The 18,913-nt window shown below is 41.8% G+C and overlaps 1 protein-coding gene and 1 non-coding gene across 5 annotated transcripts in view; one reads left to right on the forward strand and one right to left on the reverse strand.

Annotated features, from left to right (window-relative positions):
* Positions 1-13,033, reverse strand: part of SEMA5A (semaphorin 5A) — a 331,622-nt gene extending 318,589 nt beyond the window's left edge. Inside the window, exon 1 of one of the 4 annotated variants that reach the window (XM_054059836.1) lies at positions 12,888-13,033. The gene's annotated coding sequence lies outside the window, so the exon portion shown is untranslated. Of the gene's footprint in view, positions 1-7,417; positions 7,504-12,139; positions 12,628-12,887 lie in introns of those variants that run through there. The other 3 variants (XM_054059835.1, XM_054059837.1, XM_054059838.1) reach the window with 3 other exon arrangements.
* A 5,124-nt stretch (positions 13,034-18,157) lies between these two features.
* Positions 18,158-18,226, forward strand: LOC128851545 (small nucleolar RNA SNORD123). Its single transcript, XR_008448912.1, has one exon. It is a non-coding gene; the product is annotated as a small nucleolar RNA SNORD123 (small nucleolar RNA).
* Positions 18,227-18,913: the final 687 nt, after the last annotated feature.

Here is an 18,913-nt window from a genome sequence, read left to right on the forward strand (position 1 = left end):
CTTAGCCCTGAAGGAGTCTCTGACATTTGTTCATGGTAAAGACTGTTCATTAATTGCTCCCTTTGTTATAAGGCTCTTAATGATATTTTTGACACAACACTGCAAGTCACTGTGACTTATTCCTTATGGCTAGCGACATCTGCACTATGTTAAGTTAATAAAACTACCTTTGAAAGATTTTCAAGAAGATACTTAAAGAGATAGGGGGAAGAAGGTCTGGATATGCTGACAGTGGAATAAAGAAACTATATTGAAATTCTTACTATTATCTCTAAATATACTTTACATTATAGATTATTTAAAAAAACATTTCCTGTTCCACATTTGCTATAATTAATGGAACTCAAGCAGAAGTCCACCATGCTATTACAACCTGTTTGAACTGTGCTTCCACAGCAAACTGAAACATAATGCTTCATAAGTCTTCTGTTCATCATAAGCTCTCAGACAACTGAGAGAATGAGCTTTTTGACTGTTTTAATAAAAAACATAGCCTGTTTTTTTTTTTTCCTTTTTAAAAAGTAAAGAGTCTGGCTCTGGGTTATGAAGAAAGTACTCTGAACCAAAGGTCTCTCTTTAAGAGTTAAAACAAGATTTTTGCCATTTCACATTTACTTCAAAAGAAGTAAGTAAAACCATCTCACAGAATAAACCACGTACTCAGCTTACACTTTGCAACTTTGAAAAATGAACTTGTTTATCTCCATAAACATGTACATAGTATCATATCATCCACATTAGAATTCTACTGCAAAGCACATCATAATTTATTGAAGAAACACAAAGCAAAAAATGAACAAGCTGTATGGAAGGTTCGTACCTGGAAAACAGCTGAAAGCCCTGTAGATCCACAGACCTTCGACACACAAATGAAAATAGTGTCCACCCTCAGAGCTGGTGACATTACTCCAATTATCCTGACCCAGTTTTCCAACTTGACATTCAGTTTCTGTAATTCAGGCTATATAGCAACTCCTGGCTACCAATTATTTACATTAACAGAGCCATAAGTTACAAGCAGTTATATATATGTGAGAGAAACTCTATGTTAAGCATTCCATTAGCTAATTGTATACCTCTAAATACTTAAGAAAGGTAGTGTAGCAGCAATGGGTATAGTTAGCTGGAGCTTTGTTTCTCCGTCTCCGAAAAGAAGTCAGGTCCTGTGAACAGCTGAGGTGAGCCAAAAAGAGTGACGACACTGTGAGCCCGAGTGGGGTGCTGGCTGTGTAGTGGCGGAGAGAAGGAAGAAAAGTTTTCAATTTTCACAGTATCCAGCTCATTAACTCCCATCATATTGTTTTCCTATTACACACAGGCTCTAGTTTCCTCTGAAGCTTTCCATTCCCACTCATCCAAAGCATCTTCTCCCACCTCTTATTTCTACCAAAACCAAAACACCAACCCACACAATAACAGCTGCCTTTCTCGGCACTAAGCTTCTGGACACAAAGCAGCAGGAACAAAAAAAAAAAAAAAAACAGACAGCTGCATAGCCCCAGCTGGCTCTTGCCAGCCCAAGTACCCCCACGTGCCCAGAGTCCAGCAAGTGCAATACGCTCAGCTCAGACCGGGCTACAGGCATGCAGGGAAGGTGACCTGTATGTCTTAGATATGATGGAGGTAACACAACTCTCAGCACACCTTCCAACAGCTAACCGAAAGCCAAATTTGCATGTGGCTTGCTCACAGAAACAATTTTACCTTCTGGGCCACCATCTTAACCAACTCACTAGACAGTGAAAGCAGAAAAGAGTAATTCCACCTAGATATAAAATTCACAGCAGGATCTCATCCTTGATGAGTCACAGAGGGATCAGCAAACTACACCAGCACTGCCATTCGCAGCTTTTTATTTATATGCACAAAAGAATCACTAGAGTAACTAAAGAATCAACTGTTCATTAATACATTTACACATATATAACCTATAAGTAGAATGCAGGAATACCCTGGCCTGCCTTATACATTAGATATCATTAGTAGAATGAAGTCAAATTACTAAACAATAAAGCTAGGGTTATTCTGAAACTTGCCTTAAGACACAGACAAAGCAAAAAGAAACTCAAAAGCACGTAAGAGCTTGTTTTATTAACATTGTTATACTAAAAGGTGGATAACAAACCCTGTAGAACATTTCTTTCCAAACAGGTTCGAACCATGTAGCAGTGCTGATGTCAACCCTCAATATTCCACCTCCCTTCATTGGCTATAAGCAACCTAGCAACCTAAACGTTAATTGAGAACCCTACAAAAGCAACATGCTATTGTACATTATTTCAAGTAGCATATTAGAACCTATTGATCCCACTCTGGAACTACAGCTGCAATTTGAGGGAATGGATGGGGAAATAATTTGAAGGATTTAGAAATTAAATACATGGACTTAATCACAACCTGCAGCAGGAGTCCATGACAATATATACCATCAAATCACAGGCAAACTATGGAAAAACACTCGCACCTAAGGTGTTAATTGGCTTTCAGAAAAACATCTGCGTGCATTCTTCTTAGTATAGTCAAATTAGCTTATCTATGTTTCTATTCCATTTACATTAAATTCTACTGATTCACTTGTGTCTTCTGAATCCAGTCAAATCATAGTGTGACCTCTACCTGCGAAATATTCCTCTATAGCCATCATGAAGGATTAATTTAAATTACATTTCTTTCATTCATTTTTTTTTTCCCCCTCTGAGGTTGCTCCATTCTTCCCTGCAGTCCAGCTTGCCAGAATAAAGTCTGGAAGTTTATGAATTTTAGATATTACACATAATCAATATTTGATGCCAACATTTCTTTATTGTTCAGAACTCAAAATAAAAGTATCAACTATCAGAACAGTGTCCTGACCTCTTTTTCAATTCACTTTGGGTTTTGGCATGGTCTCATGTACTAACCACTAGACTCAAGCTGGTATGTTCTTCCAAGAAGAAAGGCCTGTCTGCCCGTCCACGGTTATTTCGCTTGTTTGGAATGCTACAGCAGTATTTTGGCTAAACAAAGAACGGGACCATATGATGTAACTAGTACCACTGTTTGACAAACTGGAATAGATTGTAAATATGTGTGTATAAATGCGTATGTGCGTAAGTATACAAATAAAACAGCATATACACACGTCCATGCACCCCATGAATACATAGGAACTGGAAGGTAAAATTAATTTAGCTTTTAAATTATACATAGGTTTTACTGTCAGGAGGCAGCATTACTACAATCCAGACACCAAAGCAGAATAAATTTTATCACTGAGGTCTACCCAACAATTCCTATACAGCAGCTACAGCTTAAATGAGTTTTGCCTATCATAGCCTACATTTATTTCTAATATGTTTGTCATGCATTACTAAAGTATCTACCCACACTCTAGTTTTACTATACAGATACATTATATTTCATCTTCCTTTGATGTTTCAGAACCTCAAGTGAACTGAACCTGTCACCTCCAGGTTACAGGCAGCCTCTAGTCAACAGAAATGCTAGAGGAAGGCAGATAGCTTGTTATCTCCAGTTTACTTCATGTCACACCTAAAAGAGACAAGAAATCTCACTGTTCTGATGATTCTGCATGAAGCAATTCACATGCTTCACTTATGTTGCACCAAGGGATCTAGACATCACACTAGACATCAGAAAAAACTGCTTCACCAAAATAGTTCTCAGGCACTGGCAGAGGCTGCCCAGGAGGAGGTTGAGTCACCATCCCTGGAGGTATTTAAAAGAAGGGTAGATGAAGTGCTCAGGGGTATAGTTTAGTAGTGGACAGGTACATTTGGACTTAATGATCTTAAAAGTCTTTTCCAACCAAATGATTCTATGATTAGCTATGGGAGTGATGATTCCACATAAACAAGCGTGGACTTCTCTGTGTGAAAAAGAGACTCCATCTGTAGACACCTTGGGGCAAGGATGCTATATTTCCATTCATTTTTGAATGGCCAGGTCTACCACCAGAAAAACTTATAATGGAAAAGTGATGCAACAGCTTTCTCTGGTGATGAGCTCCTGGGACCAAGGTATAAGTAGTACTGTTATCAGCCTAAAGGCTGTTAAAATAGTGAGACTATTTGGGGAACTTCTGCTGTAAAAAGAAGCTAAATGAAACAACATTTCAAAAGATACTAATAGTTTAGATACCAATTGTCATTTGTAGGGCTGAAGAGATTATTAGTTAGATCTGCTCACCACTTCCTCCTTGGTTAGCTGCCTACTGCGACTGAAAAGAGTTTGGAATTTCTCTTGCATGACATGTAAACTCTGAACAATGTAATAAAGTCAAATCCTTATGACTGAGCCACAAAAGTAAGGTTCCCATAAGCACTTCAGTTCACATAAACCAAATGCTTTTAGGACTAGTTATACAATGATGGAAATCAACAGAGACGCTGTCATGAAGTCAAACTTTTTTTCTCTTCTGAATGTTTTGGGATGCAGGGTAGCATTAGAAGGACCTAAAAGACAACATATATGATATTCAGAAACAACTAGAAAGTTTATAACTGGGATAATCATTTTTATGAAAAACTATTTATAGTTATGAATGCAAACACCCACAGAAACACTGTTCTTGATATGAAGATTGATTTCTGGAAAATAACTTTTTATGTGGAAGCAAGAACGTTCAACATATGCATAAATTCTTATATGGCTTAGAAAGTTTTAATTACCAAATAAGCAAGAAGGAAACAAGGGACTGAAATGTCTCACAATGCAGTAAGTGCTGAGGGAAAACAAGCACTGGTTTAGCAAGAAGGGAACCAAACATACTGGTTAAAACCAGAAATCTCTAGATCCTAGTTTTCAGCTCTCTAGATGTGACCTATGGCTACAGATAAATCTTTGAGGGTGCCAGAGCAAGCAGAGAGCTGGAAACAGGTGTGGTGTCAACTGCTCCACTCATTTCAAATGCCATTTTCAAAATTCTCAGTGTTGGTATTGTTAACAATTTGGGGCTTATAAAGATAGTCAAGACTGATAAAAGCAGCAGGAAAAAGAAAATCCCTGTCTTAAAAGTCTCCTTAAAGGACTTTTTTATGCGGAATGCTAGATCTACAAAATTAAGAAATACATTAAGAATATGAATTATTCCTCCCACACAAACAGAGCTCCCTGTATTTGCAGTTACGAATTTCTCTTATTTCTCTTATTAAACTATTAGTGGTATACCTGTGCAACAAACTAGAAGTTTTCTCCCATTTTTTTTAACCTTCTGGGGAAAAAAAAAAAAACAATTACAACAAAGCAGCTCCAAAACTGAACTTGAAGGACAAGCTTTGTCAACAGCCCTCCTATAAAAAGACTAATGTGTGCTTTCCCAAGAGGTAGGTAGCCTATTGCAGGGTATGCATTCATATCGGTACTCAAAGGAAAACAGCATATTTGCTCAAGTTATTTTAAGAGCACTTTATGATTTTGGATTTGAGACACAAATATAAAGAATCAAGGTAAATATCATAACTAAGTGTTTACCTCTAGTTCAAGACTATTTTTCTTCAAATCCTGATACTGGCCTCATTGTCCTTTAGATTAAAAAAATTTGCAAAAGAGTTTTCCCTGCCAATTACAGATCAGTAGGCAAAAAAAGAATTTTCTAGTAAAAGCTAGCTGCAAACTCACTTATAGAAAGGATACCAAAGGAAGAAAACAAATTAATGGTCTGGGTAAAGAGCCTTAATTTAAAACAACAGACAAAAGTGGCAAAAAGAACAGTAATACAGATACAGAGCCCAGATCTATCTCTGTGTTGGTGTTACTATTTACACTTTTTTGTTTGTTACCAGTAATTAAAGGATGATGCCCAAGCTGCACTGATTTGTCTTCAATATCAAAGACTTAAATAGATTTTCATGTAAGACGCTTTCAGGAAAGCAATAGAAGATACACTGGAAAATTTTACAATTCTCTTGGACAATTCATGTGAGCTTGTAGACTCTGACCAAGCTATACAGCAGAACTACATCACTTGTACAACTCTCCAGGTTATAGGCTAACAGTATTTTAGGACTTATACCCACATTGATCAAGAGAAGTTTTTCTCCCCGTGAACACCAACTTCTTCACCTCTCACATGTCTCTAGATCAGTATTCGTGGACTCATGCTTTTGGCAAATCAATGTAGGTCTTCTGAACAGTTACATCACTTTATACAATCAATTCCAATAGTGTGTATCAGTATCATTATCATTTTTCAACAGCATAAGGTCTGGAAGACTGAACTCCATTTTTTAACAGGATATTTACCTGGAATTTCCCACTTCCTGACACACTCAAGGGCAATGCAATGAGGCGCTGGATGTAAAAAAAGTTTAGATTACTGGTGAAATGGATCATATGTCTGTGCCTAAGACCACCTGCAACCTCCACGAGGAAGCCTGTGGCTTCCTTTAAAACTAACCTAAAATAAAAGTGGCATGAAAACACTGAGGCAAAGTCCACCAGAGCTCTAAGTTTCACTATTATATGAGGGACTAATCACAGTTTTTATCTGCACACACAATCCTTCTCTCCCCTCCCTCCTCACCTGATAATACTCATTGCACAGCTTGCAGTTACGCAGAGTTCAGCACCTATGGGGCCTTACTGGGATCAGTGGCCATGAATACTTCAAAGACAAAAAGTGTTTTCAAGAGGATCACTTCCCTAATGCTGTTTACAGTGTGGCTCCACATGAAGAGTCACATTGGCACAACTAAAAGGACTTAGTAGACAACTGACTGACATAAAGACCCAGAATTGCCAAGGAGGACAACAAACTACAACACTCTGACAGCATCCTCCATCTATCTCGTCCTACCTCAGGGGAACACAGCAGGTAATGGGTTTCAGATCACAAAGAGAAGGGTTTGTAGAGGAGTTAAGATTTATTTATTTAAGTATTTCACCAAGCGAGAGTCAGAATGTGGCTTTGTAGTGTCAGAAATAGGTGCAAGAGATAACAATACTACTGACATTGTCATGAGCTACTTCAGCATCACAGCTAGTTCTGAAGACTCATAAAAGTCATTAGACTCCTGGCCTACTCCAGGCTGATATGCCTTGAAGAGCACTATCAGGAAGCAGTCCTAAAGTCCTCTCTCTTCCCTTCCAAAACTAGAAATCCATCTTTTGGCTAAGCTATGAGCCCCGTGTTGAGGTACTGGGTAATATAACATTTGCTAGTAGCAATTTTGTGCATATACTGTCGCGTAGACATTCTTAAGTGTTTCAATATCGTTGCTTAGGTTGAAAAAGAGAGCAAGGAAAAGTATGCATTGGAGCAAGAGAAGCTAGATAAATATTAAAATCACACACACAGTTTTTATAGCAAAATCTAATAAAACGATCATATAACCCTACGGTGCGTTCAGAATAAGAAAGCAAAAAAAGACATAATATATGAGGTCACGAACAACACAGCTCAGATTAAGTAACATACCAGCCCAGACATACAGCTACTTTTTGAAGGACCTGCCAGGAAGCCCATCCCAGAAAACAGCAGTCAGTGACCATGGACAAAATACAATCCCTTTTTGCAGTCCCCAACCCTGATGCTGATTTAATAAATAAACCCTTAAACTTCGATGGACTTTGAGACATGCAAAGCAATACACATGATCCACCTTCCCATAACTGGCAGGTCAGAAGTTTTCTCTGAAGTACTCAGCAATTTCACTTCTGTTGGCTGAGGTCAACAGAAAGGGCTTCGTGCTGTATGTCTTCTCCAATACTGTCACTTCAGCAGTGCTCCTAGGGTAGACTTCGTAACTAGGGGGTTGAGCTAATGCTAATGTTAGTGGGCTTCCACTGAAACAATCTGGATTATGAAAAGAAACACCAAAAAAAAGAAAAAAAAAACTGGCAGGATTTCTGAAATGACTTTGTGCTGACTAAAAAACAGTGCAGAACAACTGCCTGAACATTTTTTTAAAAACGCAACACAAATATTCATTTGCATATCTTTATATCTGTAGTGTTCACCAGCGACAGAAACAAGAGATTCAGCAATAACCTTACTGTGACTCAGAAGAACAGGGCCCAGAATATTAAAATACTCTCAGTCTAGCTACAGAGGCTTTATAGTTAACATTACATTAAACATTCTTGATCCTCAGTTAAACTTAAGTCTAACCAAAAAGTCCATTTCAATAGTGTTCTGGGTTTCCACCAGACTCACAATTCAGAGAAGGAGGCAGCAGCAGAGGAAGCAGCTCAGCTACGAAATTCAAAGACGGGCTGGGCAAAAGAAGGTCAGAAAACCTCACAATTTGCAGTACAGTCCATTTTTTCAGGCCATCTAATCCATGTTATAAGCCAATCCTGCAGCCATCACATGCTCCAATTCTTTCACTACACATCCTTAGTAAAGCCTGAGAAGCTATCCCCAACACCACAGAGAGAGAAGACAGCAACAGGTTGCATTTCAGAATTCTTAAAGTTATAATTTCTGCAAGTTTCTCCTAAATGAAGTGAGTACTGCTAAGTGGTTGCACGTTGCCGTTTGTCTAGCAACAAGTTCAAAATTAGCTACTTATGTCAAAGACTCAGAGCTATGCAATCAACCTTCTCCAAGTTAAACACTAATTTCCATTACTGGGTTTAGTAACCATGATAAAGTTGACTAGTTCCATCAGAAATGAAGATCCAACAATCCTAAGGTATGTTGGAGCTGAGGGATATATTCTGATTTTAAAAATTGGAAAAAAGAATTAAAAATCTATATTATCTTGCTATTAAACAAGAAATTTCATAACACAGATAAGTTAATTAGAGGTAAGTTTGGAAATGATAGAAGTTACAGAGTATTTAAAACTTTTGTAAAACCAATTGTTCAAATCGTTTGAAAAGATAACCTTTGAAAAGATAAGTTTTAAGAGCCCAGTTAAACTCAAAAATTTCACCTGCAAAAGCCTCAGTGCAGACTTCATAACAATCCCAGCTTTCTGCCACTATCACCAACAAATATCAGCTCTTTTGTGAAGTTGCCTGACTTGTTAATACACACCAGGACATAAGAACAGATTTCTTCCCAGCAGGCCCCCAGAGATTCATTTTAATACGTTTAAACATAAATAATGAGTATGGAGATAAAGACTTGATTTAAACAGCAGAAAACTGGATTTTGTCAAAGTATCTGGAGCACCTTCATACGAGGACAGGCTGAGAGAATTGGGCTTGTTCACCTTGGAGAAGAGAAGGCTCAGAGGAGATCTTATAGCGACCTTCCAGTACCTGAAGGGGCTACAAGAAAGCTGAGGAGGGTCTGTTCACAAAAGCTTGTAGTGACAGGACGAGGGGCAATGGATATAAACTGGAGAGGGGCAGATTCAGGGCTGACATAAGGAAGAATTTCTTCACCATGAGAGTGGTGAGACACTGGCACAGGTTGCCCAGGCAACCTGTGGCTGCCCCATCCCTTGAGGTGTTCAAGGCCAGGATGGATGGGGCCTTGGGCAGCCTGATCTAGTGGGATGTCCCTGCCCATGGCATGGGGATTGGAACTAGATGATCTTTAAGGTCCCTTCCAACTCAAACTATTCTACCTCAGGGAAGACACATTTGAGAATAAATGCATTAACAAATCCACTAAATGACAAGAGGTTTGCATGTTTTATATTTCGGAGTATATATTCCAGCAAAATCAAGAACAAGACACTAATTAGACTGCAGCTTCGGGATCATTAACTTGGTTTACATTTGCTAACTTAACGACAAACGTTAAGCAAGCGTGCTATATTTAAACACAAGCCGTCAAACTTCTTAAACAAATAACTGTACACATTTACGAAGCAAACTAAAATAAAAGCCTCAATTCTTTTTTTTTTTTTCTTTTTTTTTTTTCCTGTTTTAACAGCCAGAAATTTGGCAGGAAACTGTACCTCTACCTGCAGGATGGAAGCTTCCCCGGGATGAGTTTGGGGGAACAGACTGCCACCTGTCGGTCACCGGGGACAGCCGCAACCCTGCAGACTAAAACCAGCCCACCGGGAACTGTTGACAAACGTCTCTCAAAAGGGTCAGCTGAAAAGTGTTTGTAGCCTTTGACGAAAACAGCTCTTTCTTTGGAATCGGTTACAGCTTTGTGAAACACGTTTGGAAAGAGCAAATGTGTCGTCTGTAACTTAAAATTGTTTCCGATGAGGAATGTATACACGTGCCAAAGAGGATAAAAGGACAAAAAAAATGAAGAGAAACAGACCGATCAACAATAATTTAGAGAAAACTCAGAACTGACAAGAACTCCCATTAAGCATCTCCATAAAATGATGTTACAGAAAATGAACGCTTCCTTAGTGCTGCTTCCTATAATTACAGCAGCAGCAATACCAATTCATCTCAGGAGCTTTAGTAAATTCACAACATATATTACCAAACATCAAGATCATATCAAAATTTAATAAACCAGATGTTAAATCTAGAGCTAAGTCAAATACCATTGCTATTGAGAATTCAGTCATCACTACATATTAGCTAATTACTAGATATTGCTCTATGTTAAATAACACAGTATCAGATTACATACTACCCCTCCCACTATCAACTGATAGTTCTGGTTGTACACACCTACTATGAACTGATAGTACTATCAACTATCCACTTATGTGTCCCACAGAATAGAAATACCCACATCCAGCACTCAGAGTGATACAGCCACTGCAGTCCAGAGTGCAGAAAAGGGTCTGCTCTTGCTCGTCCCAGGAGCTCAGCTGCTCCCTTGGCTGAATTCCTTCACCTAACCTCTAACACAGAGACTGAAGTTAGCAGGCAGCTTATATCATACTTCTGCAGTTTATGGCTTGTAAGGTACAGTTTACTCACTGGAAAGTAATGAACTTCATTCAGTGAAAATCCTGTATTTGTGTAAGACTACGCTGTATTTGTATAAGACTACATCAACAGAAGATGGAATCCACGTGGTTTCCTTAAGTAGCTGGGGGAAGGGAAAAAAAAAAACCCAAATCCAAAACCAACCATCACACAACTCTTTTTCTTCTGAAAACCACAGCTATACACAGTTACCACCCTTTGCATCTCTGCCCAACAGGAAATGAGTTCAACAAACCTGATACAACCAAAGTTTATGGATCATTACAAAGTGCATAAGCACTCCGACTACCTGTTAGTATTTCAAGAAAACAGCACTGGTTAAAGATTAAAAGAAATGAGACACTACAGATATTAATGCCTTCAGATTTCTCAACCAAAACAAAACTGTTGCAACATCGTAAGGAGTAAGCAGTACAACTTAAAAGCAAGCATTTACACTACTTAGTTCAAAACAACCTCTCAAAACAGAAAAGTAAACTGCCAACCTCCAGAGCAAAGTCTTAGCTCTCAGCAGGGCTTCTCACAGCTGTTCAGCATTAAAATGAGAAAATGAGATTAATCCATTAGTAAATGTAATAAAGCTAGATTATCAGTACCTGCTGGAGAGGAGGGTGGGAAGAGAGCACAAAATAAAGAACTCTACCAAAAATCTTTCACTCGGCTAAGCACAGTACCTAAGGGCATACACCTCAGCCTTCTGAGAGAGCAATACGCTTCTAATTAGGTATATGCTATATATGTGACATCACTAAGATCAACAATTCCTAGTAAGTCAAACTTTGCTAAACTGAGTCAGTCTTACAGACGTAACAACCAGCAGATGCTAAAACTGCTACAGCTAAGATTTGAGTGCGAATGCCTTTATGAAAAATTCTATTTTTACAGCTCTTTAGCTGGGGTAGCATCATTCATACCAGCCTTTCACAGAAATATTCAAACTAAGAGCATTTAATAACCTTTCGGAAAACAGAGTCTTCAAACGCACTCCCTTAGGGCTGCCAGAACACGCTATTACTATAACTTTAACAACAGTTTTTAGGTTTAGGCTGGTTTTCTTAGTTGTAGTCTTGCAAATCCTAACCATCTTCACAAGGGTGCGTGTGCATGCATGCACTCCCCGACCCCTCTTGCCAATCCTCGGGTTTGCTGAAGGAATGGCACTGACAGCTCCCCCCAACCTTGCTGCCCCCCCAGGAATAATCCCAGGCAGGTTGTCCTTGTATCAATCTGCATCTGGAATGATATAACAAACCCTAATAGCTGTCGTTTATCTGGATAGCAATCCTCACCAAAAATAAAAAAAAAAATAGATGTATTAATACAACAAACAGACCGAGGTGCTTTCTTCTGCGTCGTTGCCGAGCAGTAACTCAAACTGAACTCCTCAGAATATGCCAAAACACGGTTACACCACAGACCGAAGCCACTCCAGTTAAATAACAGCGACAATAAACGTACATTGGGACTTCCAATCTCACTGCGAGAACATCCCACCGAAAACCCCACGTTTCGCAGGCAACTGCCGGTGCCCTTCAAGCCGCTTCCCTTCTCCCCTCGCCAGAAGAAGAGGCAGAGAGCAAACTTCACTTGCCGAAGTGTGACAAAATCCCTCCGAAAGGCGGCGGAGCCCCCGCAGCCGCGGCTCAGCCACCGCCTCCCGCTGCGGGGCGAGCAAACCCCGCGGGGCGGGAGGGAACAATCCGGCTTTCAGCCCCGCCGGAGACACAGCTGCCTGTTTGTTGGGATTGCGTGGGGGTTTTTTTTTTTCGCCCTCTTCCCGAGCAGACAGCGCTGTCTTCGGGGAGAACGGCCGGTGTCAAAGCTCGGTGGACTTCTCGGGGGCGGGGCCGGGCGATGCCCGCGGCGGCTCCCGCAGCCTCGCAGCTCTCCGCCTCTCTGGCAGCTCCCCCTGCTGGTGCCGAGACCCTGCCGAGCCCCCACGGGGAGCCCCCGCGGAGCCCCACGCCGGCGAGGGATGGGGAGCGAGGCGCGGGATGCAGCGCGCGGCGGGGGATGCTCCATCCCCGCATCCCGAGCACCGCGCGGGAGGGGGGGGGAGAGGAGCCGATGGGGGGGGTTACCTGCACGGCGCTAGCGCCCCGCTCATGCTGCCATAGCTGCAACCTCGCCGGTTTCCACCAAGTTTGCGGCTGGGCAGCTGCCCCCCCGCCCGCCGGTCCCGATGCGGGGGCGGAGCAGCAGCGCCCGCACCGCCCGCGCCCGGCAGTGCGCGGGGCGCCGGGGATCTCGCAGGACTTACACCCCCCTCCGCTCCCCCTCCGGGCCAGGAGAGAAGTTGCAACTGGTTAAGATAATTGGGCTTGGTTTGGGGACTCAGATTTTATTGGTTTGAGGGTTTTTTTGCCTTAATTACTGCAGCTCAAAAAAAAAAATGAAATAAAAAAAAAGCATGACCTGAGGCTTCTTCTCCTCGAGATCAGATCTGAGCACCCCAGCGCCGGTACGACTAAGCACAACACATCCCGGGAAGGAAGGGAAGGAAGGAAGGAAGGAAAGGAAGGAAGGAAAGGAAGGAAGGAAAGGAGGGAAGGAAAGGAGGGAAGGAAAGGAAGGGAAGGAAAGGAAGGGAAGGAAAGGAAGGGAAGGAAAGGAAGGGAAGGAAAGGAAGGGAAGGAAAGGAAGGGAAGGAAAGGAAAGGAAGGGAAGGAAAGGAAGGGAAGGAAAGGAAGGGAAGGAAAGGAAGGGAAGGAAAGGAAGGGAAGGGAAGGAAAGGAAAGGAAGGAAAGGAAGGGAAGGAAAGGAAGGGAAGGAAAGGAAGGGAAGGAAAGGAAGGGAAGGAAAGGAAGGGAAGGAAAGGAAGGAAGGAAAGGAAGGGAAGGAAAGGAAGGGAAGGAAAGGAAGGGAAGGAAAGGAAAGGGAGGGAAGGAAAGGGAGGGAAGGAAGGAAGGAAGGGAAGGAAGGAAGGGAGGGAAGGAAGGAAGGGAGGGAAGGAAGGGAGGAAAGGAAGGAAGGAAAGGAAGGAAGGAAAGGAAGGAAGGAAAGGAAGGAAGGAAAGGAAGGAAGGAAGGAAGGAAAGGAAGGAAGGAAGGAAAGGAAGGAAGGAAAGGAAGGAAGGAAAGGAAGGGAAGGAAAGGAAGGGAAGGAAAGGAAGGGAAGGAAAGGAAGGGAAGGGAAGGAAGGGAAGGGAAGGAAGGGAAGGGAAGGAAGGGAAGGGAAGGAAAGGAAGGGAAGGAAAGGAAGGGAAGGAAGGGAAGGGAAGGGAAGGAAGGGAAGGGAAGGAAAGGAAGGGAAGGAAGGGAAGGGAAGGGAAGGAAGGGAAGGAAGGGAAGGGAAGGGAAGGAAAGGAAGGGAAGGGAAGGAAGGGAAGGGAAGGGAAGGAAGGGAAGGAAAGGAAGGGAAGGAAGGGAGGGAAGGAAGGGAGGGAAGGAAGGGAGGGAAGGAAGGGAGGGAAGGAAGGGAGGGAAGGAAGGGAGGGAAGGAAGGAAGGGAAGGAGGGAAGGAAGGGAAGGAGGGAAGGAGGGAAGGAGGGAAGGAGGGAAGGAAGGGAAGGAAGGAAGGGAAGGAAGGAAGGAAGGGAGGGAAGGAAGGGAGGGAAGGAAGGGAGGGAAGGAGGGAAGGAAGGGAAGGAGGGAAGGAGGGAAGGAAGGAAGGAAGGGAAGGAGGGAAGGGAAGGGAGAGACAGCGGGCAGCTCTGCCTGTCCCGGCGTCCAAGGGGATGGGGGAGCACTGCGGGTCCCGCGGTCTACAGGGAATCCCGAGGAATGGGGCAGCTCTGCGGATCCCGGGGTCTAAGGGGCTCCGGAGGGATGGGGCAGCTCTGCGGGTGTTGGGGTCCACAGGGGCTCCCGAGGGATGGGAGGGCGCGGTGCCTGGAGCTCCGCATCTGAGCGGGGACTCCAGGACCTGAGACGCAGCAGGAAGAGGACTCGGGGGAGAAGGGGCTGCCCCGGGTCGGGAGGGAGACAGACCGCGGCGTTCCAGCCCCTGGGGGCCGGCGCGGAGCCGCGGGAGCCTCGCCACGGTGACCCCGTCCCGGAGCGCGGCGCTGACATCTCTGCGACCACGTCAAAGCCTGCGGCGAGTCCCTCTCCGCCCCCTTCCCGGCAGGGACCGACGTGTCAGCCCCGAGAGTTTATTTCTGGGCCCTGGGAGAGTTCCCTATAAAGGTCCCGTGGCGGGTGAGACGTGGCACTGAGGGGCTGGCGGCCCGGGCGCCGCAGCATCTTCTCCAGGTACGTGCGTTTCGCTCCCCGCGTTTGCCACTCGTTCCTTTGTGTTTAGCCGACCCATCTGTATTAAACCAGGAGGTTCTTTTTGTTCCTACGTGTATTATAATGAATTCCGGCGAAGTTTGTTTTCTTTTATGGCAGCGTTTGCACGTTTCTACTACAAACCGCAGCAGAAACTGACTGGTGGTGTTTGCAGGGAGACCGCGGTTTATAGAGGCTAAAAGCACTTAAAATTTATTAAAAGAAACAAAACCATGGAATTGATAGATGCCAGAGTAATCCTATAAAAACATACTTAATTAAAACAACCAGAATCAAAACTTATCTGCAAGCCAAAAATATTGCAAATCCAAATTGCCTGAAACATCCAGCTCAAGGGACAAAGTTACTTTGGCTTCATCATAAAAGAAACTTGTTCGCGGAGAAACATTAATGAAAGTTTGAAACTATCACTTAAAATGAAGCTCTGGAATTTGGAACATTCTTTCTGGCTGCTTGTTGGAATTAAAAAAAAAAAAAAGGCAAATAGTAGAGGCCAAAGTTTTTTTTCCCTTGCAGTCATGTAACCGTGACAGTCAAAGATATTTTCTTACTTACAACAGTACAAGTCTGTAAGACACCAATGTAATTTTACATATATTTATGTAGGATCACTTTCTTGTGAATTTCCTCATCTCTACAGAAAATAAAAGAACTCATTTTATGCCTAAAAATAGTCATCAAAGTAAATGCCCTTATAGGATGATTCACATATATACCCTGTTAACTTGTCTGAAGATGTATTTGTCCACGTCAGCAAGTCCTATGGTTTGTATGTATCTTCATCTATTACAATAGTGTTAGAATTTTATGTTTTGGAGAGGAGTTATACTTCTTTTTCCAGCTGCTGGGGAAGAAACCTCCAAACCCTACATAATTTAACTATGAAAAGTAAGCAAAGTGTACACAAAGCTGACTTCAAAACTATTAACTGGATTAATGATTACAGCATATCCTAAGAAAAAATCCACTGAAATCCTACTTTATCATCCCCAGAGGTTTAAGTCACATGCTTTATAGCTAACTACTAATCTCATGGAAAAATGGTAATGATGTCAATGATTAATTCTATTTCATTTTGGGTTTTTTTGAGAAGCTCATGGGCAAAGACATATGAAACTGTTACTTGTTACTTTGCCCTGTGTCTACCTGTTGAGTTAAATTGGATTAGTAGTGCAAGTGAGACAAGCAGTTTTAGGCAAAACGATCGCCAGATGTACTCTTGCGAGCAGGGACTGCAGGGGTCTGGGGGCTGCACAGGTACTTGCACACTGATGTCTTGATACCAGGCTAAGCTTCTATGTGTGACTATAACCAAAATAAATAAGAATATTCTAACATAATCTAGGAGGGTAACAGAGAAAAAAAGCAAAAGCAGCTTTGCTCTCTGATTTAAAGAAAGAAAAAAAGCCCTCAGAGGAGAGGATCCAGTCCCACTTCCATCTAGCCTTCCCTCCAGTATGGATCTCCTCCTCCTCCTCTTCCCTGATTTTCCTGTCTTTGTATTTTTCACTGTTACTAATTCTTGATTCCTACTTCCAACAAAATAGAGCCTGGCATGTTCAAGAATGGCAGCTTGTGAAAGCAGTGAGGTGTTGCGTTTGGAAGAGTGAAAGGCTGAACAGCACCTTCAGGCTTTTGGCCAGTTTGGTGGGAAGCCAGATTTCAGCTCCTCCCCGTGGTGGCAGGATATAAGGAGTGTTAGAAAGCAGGGAAAGGGGTGATTTTCCATCTGCTTAGGAAAGCCATGGTGTAAGGGAAGGCTTGTCTTCAGATTACCCATCAAAAAGAACCTTGAATAGTATGTCTGTCTTTCATCATTTAGGAAAACAAAGTCAGATCCTGTAAGCCCAAAGTTTAAGTTTGGTTAAAAGGAAAAAGAAAAGGGGGGGAAAAGGGGGAGGGAGCAGTTAGCTTCAGTCAGCTGTCTTGAGCTATGCTTCCATTACAGGAAAAAGACCTTGCTTGCTTCACAGTGCCAGAGTTCAAAGTCTTTCTTTTCACTGCATTTTGCTTTTTTCACTCCATTGAAAAGGTTAGTTATTTTTGTTTAACTCATGACAAACATGCAGAGAAAAACTTTGAAATAACACAGTTAATTGCCTGCTTTTATTTTTTCAACCACATCATCTGTTACTCAGGACAAACACTCCTGGTGACCAGAAACATTCCAGAGCAGATCAGCCAGGAGCGTGGTGCATGTGAACGAGCTCGCTTTTCTGAAACAATGCTAAAGAATAGAGGTTTTGTGTAGTCTTGCATCTTGAATCCACCTTGGTTATGAGACCTTCCTGAGAGACATGTTCTTTGGGTCTGCATTGCTGTTTCTTCCTTTTTTCCCAATGAAATTCAGGAAGGTATTTGGTCTGGTGCATGTGAGTTGTGTGAGTCCTCAGCATTTCTATCTGCATTGAGCAAACCCATTTTTCAAGGCTGGATCACCATGAGTCTGTCATATTTGGATGTCAACCTAAGATAGTTCTGACAGGGAAGTACGCTGTTAAAAAGCAGGACATGCAAAGCTGTAGCTGTGTATTCCCAGTAATGCCTACCCCAGTAGCAGACACAAGACAAGTTCAGAGTGAGCAAACTTTTAATTGTCTTAGCAAAAGACACGATCACAATACTTGCTTTAAATCATAGGGAAATAAATGTCAGAGTTAGAAACTCTCTCCTGTTTTCTGTCAAATTATTGTCTCACATTATGTGCCGGATTTAAAGGTTACACTGACTAGTATCTGTAATACCTATGAATTAGGAACAGCGAGATGAGATTCTAAATCACTTGGCTTTTGAGAGCTTGATGTTCTTCTGAAGAGATTATATTTACCGTTTGTGATCAAAAGAGAGAATAAAGTAGTATTTCTAATGGTATTTCTGTGATTTAGGCTTTTTACAAACAAAATGGTTTAATTTTTTTGAATGCTTGGGAGATATTTTCAGCACAACTATATATCATAAGTAAATGTTCCCTTACATTTATAAATGTGTAAGCTGATTTTTAGTCATTACCTCTTTCTTCTCATTAAAGTCTCTGACTGAGAAGGCAGTTAAAGAATTTGTTATATGAGACTTAAACAAGGGCCATCCAACCTTAGGTCTCTAAAAGTTGTCAGATACTTGGTGAAAATGATGAATTCTGGGGTGCTGATTCATGTGATCTAAAACAGCCATCCATTTCCTGATTCACCTTCATATCTCCTACAGGGGGAAAAAAAGAATATTTTACAATGAATACTGCAGTCAAATTATCTTTATGTGTATGTTTTTCTGTCTTTCAGCCATTTCCCTGAATTGAGACTTTCAAAATGAAGAAGACAGGAGTGAGAATGAAGAGTGCCTTGGAGAAATCCAGGCAAGAATTTTGAGGGGTAGAAATAACAGGAAATATTGATAACACTGCTCTCTTAAATAGGTCAGAATTCAGATTGAAGTTATGAAAAGTTCCAAACCTAAGACTTGAGCCATATTACCTTTGTATCTTGATTCACCAATTTTTAAATTAATATGTAATAAAAATATTAGCATGTTTTTCACTACTGCAGATGATAATTTATTCTGTTGCCTTACACAACTTTCTTATATAGATTAATTTAAGTTTTAATTTTTTGGTTGTCAGCCCCAAGACAATTCCTTAAAGTAAGCCAGGTTATATATTAGCAAGGAATTAGTTGCTTCTCCTTGTCTATGGGCCTGTAATCATTAATACTGGATTCCTGTGTTGCAACATCACCCAGCAGTACTAGTGGAATTTGGATGAAGAGTTACCTGTGCATGACCTTGTCACTGCCAAATGGTCTAAAGCACAAGATACAGAGCTCATCTAGAATTCAGGCTTTTGTGCTGGTCTTTTGGGGGATGTGTGGGTATAGAGGATA

The sequence above is a fragment of the Cuculus canorus genome, chromosome 2, assembly GCF_017976375.1.
Source record: "Cuculus canorus isolate bCucCan1 chromosome 2, bCucCan1.pri, whole genome shotgun sequence".
NCBI lineage: Eukaryota > Metazoa > Chordata > Aves > Cuculiformes > Cuculidae > Cuculus > Cuculus canorus.